Genomic DNA, 20548 nt, shown 5'->3' with positions numbered 1-20548 from the left:
TACTGTGGCTTTGGGGGAAAAAATAAATAAATAAATAAAATTATTTAAAAAAAAGAAGTGGGGTGTACAGAGTGGTTATATACCATCAAAGAGCATGTACCACATGTGATTGCAATGTCCTTTTTACAATAGCCACGACATTGACCTGTCGGCACATCAATTGTTGGACACGGTGGGTATCAGCTCTGCTGTTTCCATGGGCATGGCTGTTGTCTTGAGTTGGGTGGTCACAGGATGGGCACAGCAATCAAATCCTAGCCTAGGGAGAAATGCTTATCCTTAAGGAAATGCCACTGTGGGGGAAGTTGCATTTACATCTTAAGGGTATTGTTCTTGTCTTTGGGACATGTTAATTGCTTAAAATAGATATATAATGGATGAACAGAGGTTACAGGGCCCTTTTGGAAAAAAAATCTAGGTCGAGCCCAACTAGTTTTACACCAAATGGCTTCCTCATGTGCTCCAATATATCCTATTGCTTGCCATTTATTTATCATTTTCCCCCTTTTGATGTATAATCTTTTGATAGAAAACATTGATGATCAAAATATTGTCCCTCAGAGTCAGGGTGGTTGCTGCATGCCCTGGGTCTATCACGTCCCTCAGTGCCAGGCTTTTATCTCATCTATTTGCCCAGTTATTCACGTTGGGTGGAATTAGTCGGATATTGTGGACAAGCAAAGAGGTATATATATATAAACAGAGGAAGCATTTCATGGGTTTTGGATTAATTTTAGGTTGTTGCACAAACATTGTATATGTGCTTTTTTTTTAATATATATAGCCCCTTATGCTACATTGTGCACAATTATAGAACAAGTACGGTAACAATGATAATAATTAAACATTTTTTTAAAAGATTAGTTTAAAATGAGTTTTTAGGCATAGTCCTTATCAGAAAAGGAAATTTGTCCAGGGTTATAAGATTGATCGGCCATCTCAAGTCACCGAGCCACCATTACTCTAGTTTGCATGCCAGTCTTACAACACTAGGTAAAGAAAACAACAGTTTGAATATAATGATTAGTACAAGAATTCCAAGAAGTAATAGAAATAGGAATTGCAATCCAGATCGAAAAAGGGAACCAATACCAGAAGGGAGCCAACCAAACAAATCAAGGCTGGGTGTAGGATCACTTAAGGCATTCACCTGTTTTTCCATGTGCTTTAGTAGAGGTGACACATTGGAAGACTCGTCAGGTATAAACACACAGCATTCAGTTTGAATGATCGCACATGTACCACCTTGGGTTGCTGTAAGAATATCTAAGCCCATTCTATTTTGAAGGACAGCTTTTCTCATTAAAGACATTTCAGTATTTAAGAAAGCTATTCTTTCCTGACTATCGTTAAGGGCTTGTTGAGTAAATTTTGTCAGAGCCTCTATAGGTGATATGACATCTTCCAGCCCCAAGGAAGGAGCAAATATAGCTACTAGGTGGTCATACAAGTGTAACACTGAATGAGCCCATCTGGCCTTAAGGAGAGGCAGATTGGCAACAGATGTTAGCTCTGGACGACTCTTTCCCTGTATGCAAGAGAAGCCCAGAGTGCAGCGCCCTAGCCATCCTGGTGGCAGCCAAGGTCAGAGGTTTGTTCCACATAACCAGTGAGTTCCATTAGGAGCCATCCAATAGACGCCTGGTCTTCGAGACCAGTCTGTTCCAAACCAATCACTTTTTTATGTATAATAGTATTCTGACATGACTCAGTGGATATCCAGCCTATCTTTAGAGTGTAATTTGGTAGATTTTGTTTGGAATGATTTCTCTGTAACCAACATAAAGGTGCTGGTATGTTTAAAGATCCATGGCTAGGAGTAAGCCAAACATATCCATCCCAAATTTGTGTGAAACCTTCCATGGTTTTTACTGTAATGTCTGGTTTCTTTTGTTTATCTGCAATTTTTTGGGATAATTGGATGGTTTGAGTAATAGAAAAGAATAACCGTGTCCTGTATTACTAATAGTATGGGCTACTGACCATGTTTCAGGATCATAATTAGTAATATCAGACGAACTGTGAACATTAGAACTACATCTTCGTATCACAATAAATTGCTTTAGAGCTTTCCAATCTGTGCCTCGAAAGGGAAAGACGCACCAAGGGTCTTAGAAAGTGAAAGTTGGCCACATAACCAACAAGTAGACTGATTTTCATGTGTAGCAAAGGAATGTGCCCATTGCAGAAAAACATTGCCATCAGAGGTCCATTCAGATGTAGATTGGAAAAACAAACATAGCATTAGGGAAAACTTAAATGGCATTTTTTTTTTGTAATCAACAAATGGTTTTGTAATTAGGTTCTAATCTATCTTATAAAGTTGAAGTGTAAACATTGGTGTAGGAAAATGGTAAGGCAATCTAGAAATTGATTATTTTAGCAATTACATAAAGCTTAAACACTACAAGGGCTTAAATGAGGAGATGTAAGGTTAGGAATACAGGCCTGGTCCAGAGTCTCAGGACAGCTGCCTACAACAGATGTCGTCTTCTTCTCATCCTGATTTGGAGATATTCGTCTTGGTCTGTCAAAGTTGGGTGTCAGAGACTGGAGTTGAAGTCTATTCAGGTGGAGAAGTCTTTTTTAAATGAGAAATGTGAATTCATGAATTTATGCCTTTTAATTTTGCAGCACATGTATTGGTTAAAAGCACCTGATATGGTCCCTTCCAACGGGGCTGCAAAGAGTCCTTTATTAGGTATCTTTTCCAATAAACAAAATCTCCAGGTTGTAATCCATGATCCTTAAGGTCTTTGTCTCCTGGGAGCTTACTGCGAAAAGAATTAGCTACCAATTTCTCATTTCTCTTAAGAGCCTCAATGAGACCTTGACAATAATGTAAAATATCTCCTTTAAGTAAAGTTGGTTCCTACATTTCTTCATCTAATTGTATAGGTCGTCCAGTTATTATTTCGAAAGGAGACAGTCGATGTTTACCAAAGGATGTAGATCTAAGACTGAGGTGCATTAGTGGAAGAGCTTTTGGCCATGAGAGGCTAAATGCTTCTGAAAGCTTTGCCAACTGAATTTTGATTGAGCTATTAGTTCTTTCCACCGATCCTGAGGATTGGGGATGGTAAGCACAGTGGAAATGCTGCATTATTGGCCAAATACTACATATAGATTTAATTATTTGTCCGGTGAAATGAGTTCCCCGGTCACTATGTAACTCGGTAGGAATTCCCCAAGCAGGAATTATTCTCTCTAATAGTAATTTACCTACTGTTAGAGCCGTTGCTCTTCTGCAAGGAAGGGCCTCAACCCAATGTGAGGACATACAGATTATTACCAAGATATATTTATATCCTTGAGATGGTGGCATTTAGACCAAGTTCAATTGCCATTCCTCAAAGGGTCACTTAGGAGGGGGAAAGTGGCCTTGTGACCCATGAAGTGGTTTCCCTAGATTATACTTTGGGCATATAACACAACGAGTATAAGTTTTATGGGCCACTGTGGGAAAAAGTTTCCAAAAGTATTGTTTTTCCCATAAAATCACCTTTTCAGGTGCCCAGTGGGTTAGTTGGTGTATATGCTGGAGCAGGGGCAATTGTGCTCCAACAAGTACCATGGGTTTCCTATTGGGTCCAAACCACATCTGTGAGGGGGTGTCAAAAATTCCCCCTTTTGACTGTCATATGTGTTTTTCTTCTTCCATGGCCACTTCTTGGGCCTGTAGAAGGAAGTCTTTTACTGGGTTAGCAGAGTTAATAGGAAGCAGCAGTCATTCTCGAGGCTGGGTAGGGAAAGCTTTCAAGGCTGTTTGTTTAGCAGCTGCATCAGCAAGCTGGTTTCCTTTAGCTTCCAAAGTATCAGATTTTGAATGCCCTGGCATTTTAATAATCGCTAGTTGTCTCGATAGCTGTATAGAATATAATAATTCTGCAACCTGTTTCCCCTTCTTTATAGGCTGATCTGAAGAGGTTAAAAACCCTCGTTGTTTCCACAGCATTCCAAAGTCATGTGCTACTCCGAAAGGATAACGATTGTCAGTGTCTATATTTGCTATCTGGTCTCTGACCAATTGACAAGCTCAAGTTAAAGCAATTAACTCGGCTTGCTCTGCTGACTTTATGTCTGGTAAGTAAAAACTCTCGATTACGTCTATTGAGGACATTACTGCATATCCAGCTCGATAACATCCTTGTTCATCCTTTGAGTAAGATCCATCTGTAAACCAAATTAGATCAGCATTATCAATGGGAGTTTCTTGCAAATCATTCCTAGGAGTAAGTAGGTAATTAGTTAATAAATGTAGTCGTGGGCATCTTCTTCTTGTGATGCTAGAAGTAAAGTTGCAGGGATAAGATTATTACACAGGGCTAAGGTAATATTAGGAGCAGAGAACAACAGAACTTCATAGGAGGCTAGTCGGCTGACAGAGTAATGCTGAGTGTGATGAGAATTTAGGAGAGATTTGACTGAGTGAGGAACATAGATAGTCAAAAGAGACCCCATCAGCATTTCTTCACTGGTCTTGCATAAGAGCGCTGCTACTGAAATGGCTCTCATACAAGGCGGAAGCCCTTTTGCCACTGAGTCTAACTGCTGACTATAATAACCTATAGGTTGATGTCGACCTTCATGTTTTTGACTTAAGATACCTAAGGGATTTCCTCTATCTTCATGTATGAAGAGGAAAAATGGCAAGCTGTAATTAGGATTTCCTAAAGCTGGTACTTGGGCCAAAACAGACTTTAAGGTAGTTGCTGCCTTCTCTCCTTCTGGTGTCCATACAATTAAATCAGGCTGGTCAGAATTTAGTAATGTATATAAGGGCTGGGCAATAAGTGAAAAGTTAGGTACCCAGTTCCTGCAATATCCAGTTAGTCCTAGGAATCCTCTTAACTTTGTCTTAGGGAGAGAAAAAACCAGGATTCCTTTAATCATTTCAGAATCAATCCACAGTCCATCCTTAGATATCAAGTGTCCTAGATGTTTTACAACAGGCAGGCAAAAAATGTAATTTGTCCTTGGACAATTTATGCCCCTTAGATGCTAGCTGTTGCAACAGATAAATTGTGTCCTTCTGAGAATCCAACTTAGTGTTTGAATGCAAGAGAAATCATCCACATATTGAATTAAAGTGGAGTCATTAGGGAATTCTATATTCACTAAATCAGCCTTGAGTATCTGGGAAAAATAAGTGGGCGTCTCAGTATAGCCCTGTGGCATCACTGTCCAGGTATACTGGCGATCTTCTCACGTGAAGGCAAAAAGATATTGACTATTCTTTTCCACGGGAATGCTGAAGAAGACACTGCCCAAATCAGTGACTGAGAAATAGCAGCTGTTATTTGGAATGGCCGAGAGCAAAGTGTGTGGGTTAGGAACCACAGGATGTTGGGGAATCACGATGTTCTTTATAGGTCTCGGATCTTGAAAAAATCTCCCGCCTTTCCCATTCGACTTTTTTACAGGTAAGATAGGTGTATTACAGGGACTAGTACAAGGAATTATAAGTCTCTTTTCAAGAAATTCCTGAACGATAGGGCTTATCCCATTTAATGCCTCTGGTCTAAGTGGATATTGCCGAATATTAGATAGAGGCTTAGAGTTGTCAAAGTCACCTTAATAGGAGTGGCTGATTTAATTTTCCCAATATCTGAAGAGGATGATGACCATAATTCTCTAGGAACTTGTAATAACAGGTCATCAGTTTTCTCTTCTATTTGAGTCATTGATTTCACAATCATCAACCTTTCAGCAATTACAGTCTGGTCAACATCCCGATTTTCTGAATCTAGAAGCATTTCACCCTTTTGTGAAAAGGACGTTGTATGCTTCTAGAAGATCTCGTCCAATCAAATGAATTGGAGCACATTTAACCAGGAGAAACACATTTTTTCCTGTGATGGTTCTTAATTCAAAAATTACTGGTTCTGATTTAAAAACCTGCATTGGAAAATTCGAAACCCCTACCAATTGAACTATCTGTTTACTCCGAGGGAGAGGGCAATGAATAAGGGTAGGGTTGAGGACAGAAAAGGTAGCCCCGGCATCTACAAGGACCTTTAAAGTTTCCCCTCCAATAGTTATCTCAATTTCCCCTATGGCATTTGTGAGGAGGAGGGGAAATACCCTCTCGTAATCTTCTGAGCAGCCCTATTCCTGTTTATTGTTGTCACCCCCTAAATCCCATTTGAGTTTATGGCAGTCTTGTTTGAAATGACCAGGCTTTTTGCAATAGTAACAGAAACGGTGATTTCGTTTCTGGTTAGATTCTTTTTTTTTAATTTTTTGTTTATTGCAGTAACATTGGTTTATGACATTGTAAAAATTTCAGGTGTACATCATTGTATTTCTATTTCTGCATAGATTACATCATGTTCACCACCAAAATACTAATTACAACCCATCACCACACACATGTACCAAATTATCCCTTTCACCCTCCTCCCTCCCCCCTTCCCCTCTGGTAACCACCACTCCAATCTCTGTCCCTATGTGTTTGTTTATTGTTGTTATTATCTACTACTTAATGAAGGAAATCACACGGTATTTGACCTTCTCCCTCTGACTTATTTCACTTTGCATAATACCCTCAAGGATGGCGTTTGTTGGGCCACGAAGCTGTTGTAGCTGTATACTCATAAACTTAGTGGCCTTTTTTTTTCTGGAAGGTTTTAGATGGTTTATGTGTAATAGTGACAAGAGCCTATTAAAGTCCAATCCAGTTCATGTCTCTTAACTAACATTGCTAATTCCTCATCTAATCCTTCGAAGGAAATTGAATTGAAAACTGAATCATTTTATTGATCCTCAAAACATTCAGGAGCCATCCCAGAGTGCTGTTTGAAGGTTTTCTCAAGCCTTTCAAAATAATCAAAGATAGATTCCTCGGGTCTGTGCTTACATTGATGGACTTTAGACCAATCTATCTTCCTGGGAAAAACTACTGGAATGGCTTTGTGTAAGTTTTGAGCGATATCCCTACACTCTTTAAGGTCATGAGGCTCATGCCTATGGAAATCCTCCAGGAGGTCTCTCCAATCTGCCTCTTTTATCCATTCATTTGCTTTGTTCTCAGACACCAGCAAATGCACAAGCTGATATAAATCTGAATGTCCTGTGCATATGTTCTAACAATAAAATTAAATTCTTGAGCAAACCCTAAAGGATATTGCAAAGGGTCTGGGAAGTCCTTCATCAAATTCTTAAATTCACTTCTAGTCCAAGGAGTATACACAAGAGCAGGCTCACCTCACCCAGTAACAGGTTTCTCCTTAGAGGGAACCACTATAACTTTAGGACTTTCAGTATCTGCTCCCTGAGAGTTACTCCTTGTTTTCTCTAGAGGTGGAGGAGGAGGGGAAGGTTAAGGAGGAGGAGGAGGTGAAGGAGGAGGAGGAGGTGAGGGAGGAGGAGGAGGTGAGGGAGGAAGAGTTGAGAGAGGATGAGTTAAAGTGGATAGATCAGGGTACGGAAGCTCAGAAAGGAAAGGATACACGGGTGCTGAGGGAGAAGATGAGCTCTGAGGTGCTGAAAGCGGCGGCGGTGGAGGAGGTAGAGGAGGTGAAGGGGGTGGACAGCTTCTGACTTCTCTCTCTTTAATTCAGAAATGGTCTCAGTCAGTTTATGGTTAGTCTCCTTTAAAGAAGTCATTTTATCATTATTACTCTTTGAAGCCTCTAAATGCCAATCGTAATAAGCTTCCCCTTCTTTTGTTTTGGTTTTATTGCAGGCTTTTTCAACCTGTGTGTGCAAATACAGTAGTTTTCAGAAGTCAAACTTTCCCAATTTTGGCCATTTACGACCTAAGTCATCCTTAGTTAACCTTTCCCATTTAGTTAAATACTTGCAAGGATTGTTTCCATATGCAGTATACGTGAAACCAGCGGAAGTCCCCGTGGGGGGTTGTCCTTCTGGAAGCCAGCAGGCTTTTGAAGCATGGTTTCCCATTTTTGTTCTGTTTTTTTGTTTGTTTTTTTATAAAGTCTGAACAACTTCTAGGAACTGTGTAGTGGGTCACAAGTGTGCTGCTTTGAGTGTTATTCTCTAAAGGAATGTCGTAATCACTCTCTTACATGTCTCGATTTCTCCTGCTGGCAGTCTAGGACCACCGAGGGGGTTCAGAGTGCGGGTGACAAACCCTCATGTGCCAGTCCCCGGACGAAGCTATAATTAATTAACGTGAATGATAATGGAACGCCCTATAGGACCGCTATAGGTTGTGAAGTTCACCTCTGACACTCCTACTGAGGATTTTCTGTCACTTGTAAAACGCCTTTTCAATCGGCAGGAGCCATGTCTCTTTTCTTCATAGGTGAACAAGTTCAGACTCACATTTCTTTATCAAGCAGTTTTGTTCAGACCTTATAAACATAATTATTTCCAATTTTAAAGCCAAATTAAAAGGACAACCAACTCAGTTTGCTCCAAGCTTCCCCTAAGGTCCCTTGGCCTAGGAAATTCCCCCATGGTTTTTCTCCACCTAGGAAATGTACCGGTACCCTTCAAAGCCTCTAGTCTCAAGACCTTAAAACAGCTCATATAAACTCCTGAACCATCAACTTATTTTTTTTTATTATTTTTTTTGTGTGTGAGGAAGATCAGCCCTGAGCTAACTTCTGATGCCAATCTTCCTCGTTTTGCTGAGGAAGATTGGCCTTGGATTAAAATCTGTGCCCATCTTCCTCTACTTTATATGGGATGCTACCACAGCATGGTTTGACAAATGGTATGTCGGTGCGCACCAGGATCCAAACCTGTCAACCCGGGGCCGCCGCAGTGGAGCGTGCGCACTTAACCGCTGTGCCACAGGGGTGGCCCCTCTCTTTATTTCTAAAGCTGAAATATCTAAATCATTCTCTGGGCTAGTTGGAGTTTCCATAAAATGAAAATGTAAATTCCAGGAAAATCCTTAACTTTCCAGAATAATCCTTAATATAGTATGGTAAACACCTTTGCAAAATGTCACTGATTTTCAATGTCAGTGCCTCCACAAGGGTATCCTTGCATTGTCTTCCCTCCAACCACCTCTCACTTTGCCCCTCCCCAGGCTGATGGGCTCAAAGTGTTTACTGAGCAGTAAGAATGATCAGAGTCTGAAGGAGACTTCAAGGATGACTAAGCCATGTTTTCTGACCCCAACCATCACTCTCCATCTCTCCTTTAACTTCTATTTTTCTTATTCTGGTTTCTATTTTAGTTGTTTACTTGTCTTGTGAATTGTTGTTTAGTGGTTTATAATTACCATGTAAATTCATATTATTTTTTGCCTTAGAGTTTAGAAAGAACTTACATTAAACAAGGTGTTTTTCCCAGGCCTTTGATGTCTCTAATACCTTCCAATGCAATTCAAGTGGCTTCTTGTTTTTACTTCTCCATCATTATTCCTTCAGAATTATGTTCACCCAACACTTTTGATCTGACAAATGCTGCTTTACTCTTTAAACTTTTCTATGCCAAGACTCACGTGAGAAATCCCTCAAGCACCATCAGGAGGAGGAAGACAAGGCAGCACAGGCAGACTCTGAACTCACCTCCTCCCGCAGACACAGCCAATTTACAACTACTCGTGGAAAAATTACCACTGAGACAGAACTGAAAACAGGATAAGAGGAACCCCTGCAACAACAGACAATCCTAACTGAGGTAGACGAGGAAGAAACTCCCTTCTGGAGAGGAAAAATGCCACCTTCACAAGCCGCAGTGCCTCATGGCCATCCAGGAGTCACCCAAAGTTACGCAGCCCTCCCTGGAGGAGCGGGGCCCTGAGCCGGGAAGCACCCCCACTGTGGGCATGTTGTGGACCCAGTACCATCGAGACGAGTGGCAGAATAACTGACTTTGTCTGTTACTAAAACATTAGGGAGTACCCCCAGAAAAGCTGGTTCACAAACAAATTAGAAACCGGCTCTTAAAGGGCCCATGCACAAACTCACTCGTTTTAGAAAGCAACCAAAAATCACCAGAAAGAAAGGTGTACAGTGCTTTGGTGAAAAGAGATTCACCTAATAGGCCCTGTGTGCATCTCGGTGAGAGGTGAGACCTCTCCAGGGACTGGGACATTTGTGGCGAATATTGTTGTGGCCTGGTGTGGGCGTGCTGACATAGACGCCATTGGAGTTCTCCCTGAGGTCTGCTAGCCCAGGGTCTGTCCCACCCTCTAGAGCACCAATTTAATGCAGCTCAGCCAGGGCAGGCAGCCCACCCTAGAGACTGGCCCCACCCAACAACAAGCCCTCAGGCAACTTGTGGGCCTGCATAGATTGGTGACTATAATCTCTGCAGCCTATCAACTGAGACAACTTCATTGGGGCAGGGCGTGCACAAGGAGCAGGTGGAGAGTGTGGGGCAGTGGTGGAGTGTGTGGGGTTCCCACTGTGGAGAGACTGGGTCCGCTTTGGGAGGTTGGGGCACACACACGGGGCAGGACTGTGTTGACGGTGTGTGTGGACCTGTGGGCGGCAAGGCTTGTCAGCTGCAGAAGACTTGTGTTTCTCAAAGACCCACAAAGGGGGTTTGCCCCACCTTCCAAAGCCTGAAACAATTGAGTGCTCCCATACCTGAGGCCAGCCCCACCCAGCTGCAATCCTCAGAGAGCTGACAAGAGACCCAAAGGCTGTAGGCTTATAGCAATTGTAAGGCCCTGAGCCTAACAACCTGCCACACTGGGGGCCTACTCACTTAAAAGAAATACTGCAACACAAATGTGGTGTTAGAACTTGCAGCCAACTGTGCTGAGGCTCCCCACACCTCATAAAGAGACTGAAGGACCCACAACAACTACAAGCAGCTGAGCATTACAACAGCTGGCCAGGAGCATAACTCGGCCTCCCTGGGTGCCTACAGGGAGAGCAAACAGGCCACAACAGAAGGCCATGCATAGCCCACATAGTAGTCACCGCTGGAACATTGAGAACTGAGGGAAGCACACTGCAGGCCTCCTAAGCCATCACTTACATAAGGTCAGCTATCCAAGAGCAGGAGACGTAGCTGACCTACCTAATATGTAGACACAAACACAGGGAAAGAGGCAAAATGAGGAGGCAAAGGAATACATTCCAAGTAGGGGAACAGGACAAAACTCCAGAAAAGGTACTAAGTGAAATGGAAATGAGCAACCTACCTGACAGAGAGGTCAAACAAAGAGTGTTAAGGATGCTCACTGATCTGGGGAGAAGAATAGATGAACTCAGTGAGAATGCCAGCTAAGAAATGGAGGATATAAAAAGAACCAATCAGAAATGAAGAATACAATACTGGAAATGAAAAATTCACTAGAGGAACTCAAAAGCAGAGTAGAGGATACAGAAGAATGAATCTGTGAGATAGACAAAAGACTAGAAGACATTACCCAAGCTGAACAGGTAAAAGAGAAAAGAGTTAAGAAGAGTGAAGACAGTCTAAGGGACCTCTGCGATACCATCAAGCACACTAACGTCTGTGTGATAGGTGTCTTGGAAGGAGAAGAGCGAGAAAAAGGGGCAGAGAATCTATTTCAAGAAATAATAGATGAAAACTTCCCTAACCTAAGGGACAAAACAGACATCCAAGTACAGGAAGCACAGAGAGCTCCAAACACGATAAACCCAAAGAGACCCACACCAAGACACATCATAATCAAAATGTCCAGAATTAAAGATAAAGAGAGAATTCTAAAAGCTGCAAGAGAAAGACAAGTTACATACAAAGGAAACCCCATAAGGCTATCAGCTGAATTCTCAGCAAAAACCTTACAGGCTAGAAGAGAATGGCATGATATTTAAAGTGCTAAAAAGGAAAAAACTTACAGCCAAGAATACCCCACCCAGCAAGGTTATCATTCAAAATGGAAGGCGAGATCAAAAATTTCCCAGACAAGCAAAAATTAAAGGAGTTTATCACCAACAAACCAGTGTTACATGAAAAGTTAAAAGGACTGATTTAAGGGGAAAAGAGAAGAAAACAAATAGGAAAAATTATTTATTTCCATGATAAGAGGGTAATGGATACAGATGCAGAAAAAAGAAGTTAGATATGATATCAAAAACATAAAAGGAGGGAGGAGGGGAGTTAAAGAGTAGAGCTTTCAGACAGAGGTCAAACTAAAGAGACCATCAATTCTGTACAGAAGAAGAAAGGAACAGAGAAGGACTACTAAAACACTGAGAAAAAAAGTTAAAAAATGGCAGTAAGTACATACTTATCAATAGCTACTTTAAACGTCAATGGACTAAATGCTCCAATTAAAAGGCACAGGGTGGCTGACTGGATAAAAAAACAAAACCCATATATATACTGCATACAAGAGACACACTTCAGACCTAAAGACACTCACAAACTGAAAGTGAAGGGATGGAAAAAGATACTCCATGCAAATGGCAATGAAAAGAAAGCTGGGGTAGCAGTACTCATATCAGACAAAATAGACTTTAAAACAAAAACTGTAAAAAGAGACAAAGAAGGGCATTACATAATGATCAAGGGAACAATCCAACAAGAGGATATAACACTTGTAAATATCTACGCACCCAATGTAGGTGCACCTAAATATATAAAGCAATTATTAACAGACATAAAAGGAGAAATAGACATTAACACAATAATTCTAGGGGACTTTAACACTCCACTTACACCAACGGATAGATCATCCAAACAGAAGATCAATAAGGAAACATTGGCCTTAAATGATACACTAGAACAGATGGACCTAGTAGATATACACAGAGCATTCCATCCAAAAACCGAAGAATACACGTTCTTTTCAAATGCACATGGAACATTCTCCAGGATTGATCACATATTAGGCCACAAAACAAGTCTCCATAAATTTAAGAAGATTGAAATAATACCAAGCATCTTTTCTGACCACAACGGTATGAAACTAGAAATCAACTATAGGAAGAAACTCAGAAAAGCCACAAATACATGGAGATTAAAGAAAATGCTACTGAACAACGACCGGGTCAATGAAGAAATCAAAGAAGAAATAAAAAAATACCTGGAGACAAATGAAAATGAAAATACGACATACCAGAATTTATGGTATAGAGCAAAAGCAGTTCTGAGATGGATGTTTATAGTAATACAGGCCTATCTCAACAAACAAGAAAAATCTCAAATAAACAATATAACAATGCACCTAAAGGAACTGGAAAAAGAGGAAAAAACACAGCCCAAAATCAGTAGAAGAAAGGAAATAATAAAAATCAGAGCAGAAATAAATGAAATAGAGACCCAAAAAATCAATAGAAAAAATCAATAAAACCAAGAGTTGGTTCTTTGAAAAGATCAACAAAATTGACAAATCTTTAGCTAGACTCATCAAGAAAAAAGGAGAGAAGGCACAAATAAGTAAAATCAGAAATGAAAGAGGAGGGGCCGGCCCGGTGGTGCAAGCAGTTAAGTGCGCGCGCTCCGCTGCGGCGGCCCGGGGTTCGCTGGTTTGGATCCCGGGCGTGCACCGATGCACTGCTTGGTAAGCCATGCTGTGGCGGCGTCCCATATAAAGTGGAGGAAGATGGGCACCGATGTTAGCCCAGGGCCGTCTTCCTCAGCAGAAAAAAAGAGGAGGATTGGCGGATGTTAGCTCAGGGCTGATCTCCTCACAAAAAAAAAAAAAAAAAAGAAATGAAAGAGGAGAAATTACAACAGACACCTCAGAAATACCAAAGATTATAAGAGAATACTATGAAAAGTTATATGCCAACCAATTCGACAATCTGGAAGAAATGGATAAATACTTAGAATCATACAACCTTCCAAAACTGAATCAAAAAGAAGTAGAGAATTTGAATAGACCTATCACCAGTAAGGAGATCGAAACAGTAATCAAAAACCTCCCCAAAAATAAAAGTCCAGGACCAGATGGCTTCCCTGGTGAATTCTACCAAACATTCAAAGAAGACTTAATACCTATCCTTCTCAAACTCTTCCAAAAATTTGATGAGGGGGAGAAGCTCCCTAACTCATTCTACAAAGCCGACATTACCCTGATACCAAAACCAGAGGAGGACAACACAAAAAAAAGAAAATTACAAGCCAATATCACTGATGAACATCGATGCAAAAATCCTCAACAAAATACTAGCAAATCGCGTACAACAATACGTTAAAAAGATTATACACCATGATCAAGTGGGATTTATTCCAGGTATGCAGGGATGGTTTAACATTTGCAAATCAATCAATGTAATACACCAAATTAATATAATGAAGAATAAAAATCACATGATCATCTCAATTGTTGCAGAGAAAGCATTTGACAAGATACAGCATCCATTTATGATAAAAACTTTGAATAAAATGGGTATAGAAGGAAAGTACCTCAACATAATAGAGACCGTATATGACAAACCCACAGCTAATATCATCCTTAATGGTGAAAAACTGAAAGCTATCCCTCTAAGAACAGGAACCAGACAAAGATGCCCACTCTCACCACTCCTATTTAACATAGTACTGAAAGTCCTAGCCAGAGCAATCAGGCAAGAAAAAGAAATAAAAGGAATCCAAATTGGAAAGGAAGAAGTGAAACTGTCACTACTTGCAGATGACATGATTTTATATATAGAAAAACCTAAAGAATCCACCAGAAAACTTTTAGAACTAATAAACAAATATGATAAAGTTGCAAGATACAACATCAACCTACAATAATCAGTTGCATTTCTATATACTAACAACGAAGTAGCAGAAAGAGAAATTAAGAATATAACCCCAGGGCTGGCCTGGTGGTGCAAGTGGTTAAGTGCAGACACTCTGCTGCGGCAGCCCGGAGTTCGCCAGTTCAGATCCCAGGTGTGCAACGACGCACCACTTGTAAAGCCATGCTGTGGCGGCATCCCATATAAAGCGGAGCAAGATGGGCACGGATGTTAGCCTAGGGCCAGTTTTCCTCAGCAAAAAAAAAAAGGGGGGAGGATTGGCAGATGTTAGCACAGGGCTGATCTCCTCAAAAAAAAAAAAAGAATACAACCCCATTTACAAATGCAACAAAAAGAATAGAATATCTTTTACAATTGCAACAAAAAGAGTAGAATACCTAGGAATAAACTTAACCAAAGAGGTGAAAGAGCTGTACACGGAAAACTGTAAAACATTGCTGAAAGAAATTGAAGAAGACACAAAGAAATGGAAAGATATTCCGTCCTCTTGGATTGGAAGAATTAGCATAGTTAAGATGTCCGTACTTCCTAAAGCAATCTATAGATTCGATGCAATCCTTATCAAAGTTCCAACAACACTTTTCACAGAAATAGAACAAAGAATCCTAAAATTTATATGGAACAACAAAAGACCCCAAATAGCTAAAGGAATCCTGAGAAAAAAGAGCAAAGCTAGAGGTATCACACTCCCTGATTTCAAAATATACTACAAAGCTATAGTAACCAAAACAGCATGGTACTGGCACAAAAACAGACACACAGATCAATGGAATAGAATCGAAAGCCCAGAAATAAACCTACACATCTATGGACAGCTAATCTTTGACAAAGGAACCAACAACATACAATGGAGAAAAGAAAGTCTGTTCAACAAATGGTGTTGGGAAAACTGGATAGCCACATGCAAAAAAATGAATGTAGACCCTTACCGTACACCATACATAAAAATTAACTCCAAATGCGTTAAAGACTTGAATGTAAGACATGAAACTATGAAACTTCTAGAAGAAAATATAGGCAGTACACTCTTCGACATTGGTCTTAGCAACATATTTTCAAGCACCATGTCTGACCTGGCAAGAGGAACAATAGAAAAAATTAAAAAATGGGACTACATCAAACTAAAAAGCTTCTGCACAACAAAGGAAACCATCAACAAAATGAAAAGACAACCTAACAATTGGGAGAATATATTTGCAAACCATACATGTGATAAGGGCTTAATCTCCAAAATATATAAAGAACTCATGCATCTCAACAACAAAAAAACTACCAACCCAATTAAAAAATGAGCAAAAGACCTGAACAGACATTTCTCCAAAGAAGATATACAGATGGCCAACAGACACATGAAAAGATGTTCAAAATCATTAACTATCAGGGAAGTGCAAATTAAAACTACAATGAGATATCTCCTCACGCCCGTCAGAATGGCTATAATTAACAAGACAGGAAACAACATGTGTTGGAGAGGATGTGGAGAGAAGGGAAGTCTCATACACTGTTGGTGGGAGTGCAAACTGGTGCAACCACTATGGTGAACATGATGTAATCTATGCAGAAATAGAAGTATAATGATGTACACCTGAAATTTATACAATGTTATAAACCAATGTTACTGCAATAAACAAAACATTTGAAAAAAAAAGGCACCATCAACTAGGTGACCCTACATTCCTCACATCTGTTTCCTTGATTTGTTCCTAAATAAAGATGTTTCTTTTTTGTGTGTGTGAGGAAGATCAGCCCTGAGCTAACATCCATGCTAATCCTCCTCTTTTTCTTTGCTGAGGAAGACCAGCTCTGAGCTAACATCTATTGCCAATCCTCCTCCTTTTTTTTTCCCCACAGCCCCACTAGATAGTTGTATGTCATAGTTGCACATACTTCTAGGTGCTATACGTGGGATGCAGCCTCAGCATGGCCAGAGAAGCGGTACGTCAGTGCGCGCCCGAGATCCGAACTCAGGCTGCCAGTAGCGCCACACGCACACTTAACTGCTAAGCCACGAGGCGGGCCCAAGATGTTTCTGAAACGAATAATAAATTGTACCAAGTGGTCATTGTATAAAAAACACTATCACAGATATCTTAAAGAGAACAAATAGAAAAGAATATTCAATTCCTCAGATAGGTTTGCAATCAAATGAGGCATTGAGGGGACCAGGGGGCACTGATCAGAGCGGGATCCTAAGAGAAGAGTTTTAAGTCAATTTCAAATGAGGTTGAAACTGGAATGAGATAGTATTTTACCAGTTATCCGATATCATAAGCATTTTTCTGACCTTTGAGAGTTTATTTGCATATAAACTGTATGTGTGTGGTAGGAGAGTGCTGATATTGTTTAATTTCTTTTTATTATTCAGCACTTTGTAATAGATGTGGCTATTCACAATTAATAAAGATCATAACGTGGAGAGACCCAACTTTCAACTGCCTGATATTATCAATTCTTACACAAAGCTAGAGTTTTAAAGATCAAATTTCATTCTAGTTACCTTTCAACTAGTCCATTTATATCAGAAAGATGCTGAGTTTTAGGAAAATACTTCAAAACACAAATTTTATATGTAATTTCAAAAGCAAAAATTTAGTTAAAAACTGGGTGGTAACCCATTTTGATATCATATATTAATCTTTAACATGGGAACAAACTTTTTTTGAGAATATAATTGATATTTGCCTATTTATATATTGTAGAATGTTAAAGGATTTACAGTTTTAATAGTATTTCAAATACCAGAGAATAAAAAAGAGAATTGTTTCAGTTTTATGAAATAGTTTTTTAGACATAGCAGATTTTCACAGCATATTACTTGAAAATAAAATAATCAGTGAAGTTTAAGCCATGTGGTTTTATTTTAAACTTGCTCATTCCATAGGAGCATCACTAAAAGCCCTCCAGGAGTAGCTGACACTCTTTCCCTCTATATGAGCACCAGCTGCGTTTGCTTTAAGCATCAGACTCTCGGACAACACCATAGCCCTCAATTCCGTTTAGTTGAGAAAAGGCTTTATGTGTCATGTGTTTTTTCTAGGGGTATGGAGCTCCCAGACTTATTAACTACACAGAGAGAGGAAGAGTCAGAACACATTCAATAAACTCTAGTGTGCTCAGGTGAGATGGTAAGTGCCTGAACTCACATCTGAAGAAGAACTTAGAGGATGCTTTCTGACTCTGCTTCATGCCTGACTAAGCAGTCCTGGACATCCCCGTTATGGCCACAGAATAACACAGGCAGCCTTGATGGACCAGAAGTCCTCCTATGTCCATCATTTGTACAGAACAAACTGGCTTAAGACCTCTCATTTCCTGCTGCAGTGGTAATTTACAGAGATACAGAACTGCCATCTAGTGACTCAGAAGAAAACAGCAAGGTGCTTTACATGGAAAATGAAATTGTAAGTTTTTAAAAAAAGAACAGTGAAGCACTAAAGTTGGTAAAGTTGACACAAAGTTGACAGAATGTGGCACACGAATGTTATAGTAAAACTGGAAAATGTGTAGGTGAAGTAACCAGTTGTTCTCTATGCCTCTAAAATATGACTTGACATTTGACTCATAAATAGTATAATTTAAATATAATAGAATAACTTTGGAAATAAACTTCTCATCTCATCTCATCCAATGTTGTTGGCAGGAGCCGGTATTAAATAGCAAGATGGTGAGTACCCATGTGGAAGCACCATTTTTATCACAGTGGAGAGAATATGAGGCATAAAACCCAACAGACTGATGTTCAGATCTTCCCTTTTACCCTTGATCAATTTTGTAAACATGGTCTTTTTTTAATTTTTTTTTGTGAGGAAGATCAGCCCTGTGCTAACATCTGCCAATCCTCTTCTTTTTTTGCTGAGGGAGACTGACCCTGGGCTAACATCCGTGCCCATCTTCCTCCACTTTATACGGGACACCACCACAGCATGGCTTGCCAAGCGGTGCATTGGCACGTGCCCAGGATCAGAACCGGTGAACCCCGGGCTGGTGCAGTGGAATGAGCGCACTTAACTGCTTCTCCCACCAGGCAGGCCCCTAAAAATGGTTTTCTTTATCAGTTAAATATGAATTATAATAGTTACTTTAAAGGATTACTGTAAGAATTGCATGAGGTAATACAGTAAAGGAACCGGTGTAGAGTGATAGTTAATTCTCCTGCCCTGTCTCTCTTCTATGAAACATACACAAATCATCTAAGAATAGAACTCGTCTATACAATAAACTTATGACAAAGAGTCAATGGCTCCAGAAGTAAGGGCCACCATTGTTGAGGACTTAACCTCAATTGCTTCCAAATACTGTTAACTCTCAATTAATTTTATGTGTTTTCAGTCTTCCAGACACTTCACTGGCTACAAGGAAAGGAGAAGGTGTGAAATTTAAATTGATCTATTTCACCCTTGAATGGCCTAGCTGTAACATCAGGTGTTTTAAATCACCTAGTTCATCAGGTTTTCTGCTTATTACTATATATTTTACCATGGTTCACAGCCCGAGAAAAATAGAAAATCATTATAATTTTACACACATGAATATATATTTTGACTATTACAGCTGGAATCTTAATATATAGAGCAATGTTGTACATGTTTTGTCCTTGTTGATAGCACAGAATACTTTTGTCAAGGTTTTCTTTGGCATTATCATATTTAATGAAAAACTCAGTAATATATGCCCTGGAGATAAGGATTTAGAAAAATCTAACATAATATCCTAGTCATGCCTCAAAACAAAAGCTATAAAAATAATAAGAGGATATTTTGAAGGCACTATTTTTCTTAATTATTTCCAACTTTATGTCCCTTTACCTCATTTTAATCATTCTGCATCTTATTCGCTACTGGCTAATTAACTCACTGTAATTAAATAACCCTCAGCTGAGTCCCCCATGCCTCTTCAAGTGCCCCAGCCTGATGTAGGTCTCATCTCTGACAAAAAGAAGCTGGGAAAACCTGTTTTGTGACAGTATTCTTAAGGATATCTTTACTCTTACAATAATAGCTATATTTTTGAAAGGCACCAGTGGATTATAAAATAAAGTACTCGACCAATGTTGTATCCTCCTTTTCCCTCCAGGGGGAGCACAATATTCATGTGTAATGCAGGGCTGCTACTTTATTGTTTTTTCCTTTCAAGATATTACATGTAAAACATGTTGACGTAAATAATCTATAATCAATCTATAAATCAAAATTGGGGTGAGTTTATTATGAGCCAACTTTTGAGGACCATGGCCCAGGGCCTTCTTTCCCTAAAGAAGGAAGGGCACCAAAGAAGTGGAGTGTACAGAGTGGTTATATACCATCAAATACCATGTATCACATCAGATTGCAATGTCCCTTTCACAATAGCCACAAGATCGCCCTGCCAGATTGCTCTGCCAGAATAGCTATTGATGGACAGAGTGGGGAGGGTGTGGCTGGTGTCAGGTCTGTTGTCTAGAGCTGGGTGGTCACAGGATCAGTGCAGCAGTCAAATCCCAGCCTAGGGAGAAATGCTTATCCTTAAGGAAATGCCAAGGAGGTGGAAGTTGCATCCTTATCTTAAGGGAATTTATTCTTCTCTTTGGGACATGGCAAAGCAGATACACGATGCAGGTGACAGGCCCTTCTGGAAAAACAAACCCAGGCCGAATTAGTTTTACCCCAAATGGCTTCCTCATATGCTCCAATATATCCTATTGCTTGCCATTTATTTATCATTTTCTCCCTTTTGATCTATAATCTTTTGATAAAAAACATTGATGATCAAAATATTGTCTTTTGGCCCAGAGTGGTTGCTGCCTGCCCTGGGTCCCTCATGTCCCTCGGTGCCAGGCTTTTGTCTCATTTATTTGCCCAGTTGTCCACCTTGGGGGGAATTAATTGGATATAGTGGACAAGCAAAGAGGTATATATATATACTAATAGAGGAAGCATTTCATGGGTTTTGAATTAGTTTTAGGTTGTTGCACA

General features: G+C 39.9%; 1 long non-coding RNA gene across 2 annotated transcripts in view; it reads left to right on the top strand.

Annotated features, from left to right (window-relative positions):
- LOC131395264 (uncharacterized) overlaps nt 1-18152 on the top strand; it is a 255526-nt gene extending 237374 nt beyond the window's left edge. For both annotated transcript variants that reach the window (XR_009216334.1, XR_009216331.1), the window contains one exon: nt 17635-18152. This is a non-coding gene — a long non-coding RNA (uncharacterized LOC131395264). The remainder of the gene's footprint in view (nt 1-17634) is intronic.
- Nucleotides 18153-20548: the final 2396 nt, after the last annotated feature.

This window comes from Diceros bicornis, chromosome 31 (assembly GCF_020826845.1).
Source record: "Diceros bicornis minor isolate mBicDic1 chromosome 31, mDicBic1.mat.cur, whole genome shotgun sequence".
In the NCBI taxonomy this organism is placed as follows: domain Eukaryota; kingdom Metazoa; phylum Chordata; class Mammalia; order Perissodactyla; family Rhinocerotidae; genus Diceros; species Diceros bicornis.
Note: the sequence above shows the minus strand (reverse complement) of the source record. Positions and strands in the feature narration are given on the sequence as shown.